Genomic DNA, 4,455 nt, shown 5'->3' on the forward strand with positions numbered 1-4,455 from the left:
TGACCTCTGTTTGATCCATCAGATCCATCTGATCAGGCTCTTGAGACCAAAAATTGCTTTCCACTGGTTCTAGACATAAACCAGACCTGCCCATGCACACACATTTATAAAAAAATGAAAAATAAATCTAATTTAATTAATATAAATGGAAATAAATTAAATTTTAACCATTTTGCCAAGTAAGACATGTTCCTGAATCAAAATTATTGTCAAAAAATATAGACTTAACCCAATCCCTACACCTAAACCTAACCTTACCCATAATTTATTCCTAAAATCAGTGGGTAATAAAAGCTGATTAACAAGGGTGTAGAAGCACGTAACTCTGATTGTAAGCCTAAAACAGATATTTTCTGAAAAGTTATATCTCAATTCTAATTGGTTGATTGAAATGTTGTTCCAGGATCAACAATGATGTTGATCCAGGAACATGTTGTACTTGGTGAAATCACGCTCGCCATATACATATATATATAGTAAACTCTATGTCCAAATTACTTTGAAAATGAAGATAATTACCAATATATGAGGTAAAAATAACTTTGTACCTCTGTTTACTGTCACACACAGTAACAGTGCATACTTTATTATTGCATGTTGCAATTTTAAATGTTATATTATATTATTTATATTTGAAAGTATTTAGAAAAAAGGAGGAAAGTGTATGAATAGCTGCTGCATCTTGTTATGCTCAGTTAAAACGGCCAGACTGGCGTTTCTCTCAGAATGAAAGCTCTCAGCAGCGCAGCAATCACTGTGGTCACTCCAGAACAAATAAAACACATTGTCACGGAGAAGCCACATTTCTGAAAGATAAGGAATAAATATAAAATAGTTTTTGGTTGTGGTTTGAAGAAATTATAAGTATTTTAATTATCTAGAAACCATTAAAAAAGCATTTTGTATGACTGTTTCAGAGGAAAACCACAACAGACCCATTTGAACACTTCCTTTTTGTGGTTTAGCTTAAAAGACAGTGCTTAAATTTTTGTCATGATTGTCTGAATTTCTTTGCTTTCAAATCATATTCACAATATCATTTGTGAATAACCGTAATCAAATAAATTTGACTGCTAGTGTATGCATTGATAATCAGTTAAATCCTCCAACAAAATGTAACCTAATACATTTTATAGACTCCTTTGGTCACGTTAAGTTTACAGATACTCTGCAGAGGCTCGGTAGAACCCTTTCCCAGGAATCTCAATGACAAAAGTGTCCCAATTTATATGGATTCTCCCTACCTATGTATGAAGCTTTTAGACTGAGTAGATTTATTGTCATTCTCCAGACTGCTTGTTCTATATATTCAGGGTTGTGGGGATGTTGGAGCCTGAAACAATTCAAATTATTATAATTAGAAACTTATCTACACAAAGATTTATATATTCTTAAATGCATCTTTGTAATATAGATCATTGTCATTATCTTCTGTAAAAGAACAGATGGAGGGGTTACTCTCTCTCTTAGACTGTAAATTGGAATACTTTTTTTACCATTGATGTGTCTGGAGAAAAAATCCCAATTATCTTGAATTAATGCTATAAAAGTTTGTTATTCGACAGTCAAGAAAGATAACTCTTCTCCCAGCTCAGAGGCAGAATTAGGGGAAAAGCAAAAGAAGGGAAACTAAAAGAGTTGGCAGTTTCCCCTTCAGTAGAAATTGGCAACCCCCCCACCCACCACACACACACCCACACACACATACATCCCCCACCATAACAAATGGTCATAAGAAATTAGCTAAATTTATTTACATTTATTTATTGAATAACCTTAGACATAGCCAAAGATCTCACTGATTCCATCCACATAGAAAAAAAGTGTTTTCAAAACAAGAAAAAGAGAATTATATAAGAGAAAATTAATGCTTTTTAAAAATTATATTGAAAGCCTTGAAGGAAGACAACCTCTTATCTGGAACTTCTGAAGACAATACAGCTATTCTGTCTAGTATTTACAGAGTAGAGTTTTAGTAAAACAAAATAAAACAGGATAAATGAAGTACAACACATGCATGCTGTCTGGAAGCTGAACTTTGGGCCAAGGAGCTGTCCAGTATATCCATTACAGCTTCAAAAGAGGTAAAATCTGCACAATTTCTGACTGGGATTCACACTCCTTTCACACACAAATCCTTCTCCATGGTAGGTGTCAACATCTTCGGTCATGATGCCACACTCACAATTTTCATTTTCCTGAGGCACAACCAGAACAGAAAAACATTTTTAAGAAATGTACTAAAATTATGTTCTTAGAATGTGAATTAAAACACCTATAATTCATATTAGATTAATGTAAGACAATTATACCTTTTTGCTTTTAATAAGTCAAAACATTAATTTTTTTTATTATTATTATTCACTTTTCCCCACTGTCTCACACACAAACTATAGATCACACACTTGCTAACACTTTCTCACTGTTCTCACAGTTTTGTGTAAAACGGACATCAGTTGGTACTGTAGTCATTCATATATAGTTTTAAAAATTAAAAAAAGAAAAAATGTTTTTCAAGCTATGTTTAACAAATTTCCAACAGCTTTGAATTTTTCTAATTGTTCAGTAAAATCTTTCACAAATATGAAAGATTGCAAATGCATTACCACTGAGGGAGAAGCAGTGTTTCCAGATCCATCTGATGAGGCTCTTGAGACCAAAAATTGCTTTCCATTGGTCCTAGACATCAACCAGACCTGCCCATGTACACACAAACATTCAATAATGTGTTCACATTTAAAAATAAATAAATAAAAGGAGAGAGAGGAAAGTGAATGAATAGCTGCTGCACCTTGTTACGCTCAGTTAAAACGGCCAGACTGGCGTTTCTCTCAGAGCAGAAGCGCTCAGCAGCGCAGCAATCAATTTGGTCACTCCAGAACAAATAAAACACATCGTCACGGAGAAGCCACATTTCTGAAAGATATCAAATAATAGTTCATTAGTTAAAAGAAATATAAAACACACATAGACACACAAGAAACCCATTTTAAAAGTTGTACAACACTGCCAAAGTGAAGAACAATGAACATTTAAGATGTAACACACTGGAGTTAATCTAATAATGAAGTATGTGTGAATCAGTTTATATCCAGTAAGTACATTTTTTACACCAGTAAGTGCAAATTAAAATGAACCTTTTTGTCCTTTTATTGGTTGTGTTTCTCTGTTGTGAGAGTCTGGGGGGAAACATGATATTCAGAAATGTGAAATATTTAACTGTCACATTTTTTCTAGATTATTATTTAGTGCCTCAATAAATTTCAAATACTGTGTCATGATACTTACAATTTAGACCCACAATGACAAGGATGATGGCTGAGATAAGAATGTTCACAGCAAACAGTAAAAACACACACTTTCTTTCATAGTGTTCTGTTAAACAGAGATTATTAGAGATTAATAAGAGAGCACTAACTGTAAATTACATTAAAAGTTTGTTCCATCCATTTATGCATCCTCTGTTGGCTTACCTGAGAGCAGTGTTGTGCTGTTGTTCTGCATATTCCCCTTCTCTGCATTTCCTTCACTTTCTTCGTAAATATTGACGGACGTAGAAAAACGCTGCTGCAGCTCCATCACACTCGCAAGCACTTTAGTATTTGCACATGCACATAGTTGTCAGAATCATATATCACCCTCTGAGGCTGAAAAAGGCTGGTTTTCTTTTCTCTTCTGTACTTCCTTTTCTGTCCATAGTCAGACCACGCTTTCCCATGTTCCATGGTGATGGTGTGCTTGGATATAAAAACTGCAGTGCAGTCTTCCTAAGAGGAAGTAGTGAAAGCATTAACTCAAAAAAAAGGTAACTATAACTTGATGATCATGATAAAAATTAATGTTTCTCAATCTGCAAAATGTCAGATAAAGCAGAAGCAAAATGTGTCATTGGTTTCTAGAATGTGTTCCTTCTCTCAATATCTTTCAGACCCTTAAACTAAAAATAGGAAAATATTTTTTTAGTTTACTTTTACTTCTCAAAAATGGGCTTTATGTACTCATCATAAATATACTTAAAATGACATTTAAGTGTACTTGACTTATACTTAGAAAAATTCTAAATATATTTGAGCTATACCCCTAGAATCTATGTTTTCATTATTATACAGTAGGGTGCTAGTACACATCTTCTGCACAGAATTTCCAAAAAAAACAAGTGAAGAAGAAGAAGAAACAACAACAGGCTGGTCTGAAATCGCATACTCAATGAGTAGGTACTTAATTTCAATAAGTACTTACTTAATGAGCGCTAAAACAGTACAGCCAAATCTGGTTGAGTATGAATGCGATCCGCCATGTTTACGTTATCATGTGACCTATGACTTTATAACAAGCACAACGACTTCAAATATATATTACTGACTGCGACAGGTTTAATATCTACTATCGCCAGAGGTGGGTAGAGTACCCAAAAACTGTACTCAAAAAGTGCTGTACTGTAAAAGTAAAAGTACT

The 4,455-nt window shown here is 33.8% G+C and overlaps 1 long non-coding RNA gene across 1 annotated transcript; it reads right to left on the minus strand.

Moving 5' to 3' along the window:
• Positions 1–1,744: 1,744 nt before the first annotated feature.
• Positions 1,745–3,378, minus strand: LOC132140386 (uncharacterized). The gene is made up of 5 exons (XR_009433788.1): positions 3,289–3,378; positions 3,138–3,179; positions 2,792–2,916; positions 2,607–2,696; positions 1,745–2,198 (listed from the first exon to the last, which is right to left on the minus strand). It is a non-coding gene; the product is annotated as an uncharacterized LOC132140386 (long non-coding RNA).
• Between the last annotated feature and the right edge of the window lie 1,077 nt (positions 3,379–4,455).

This window comes from Carassius carassius, chromosome 5 (genome assembly GCF_963082965.1).
Source record: "Carassius carassius chromosome 5, fCarCar2.1, whole genome shotgun sequence".
Taxonomy (NCBI): Eukaryota; Metazoa; Chordata; class Actinopteri; order Cypriniformes; family Cyprinidae; genus Carassius; species Carassius carassius.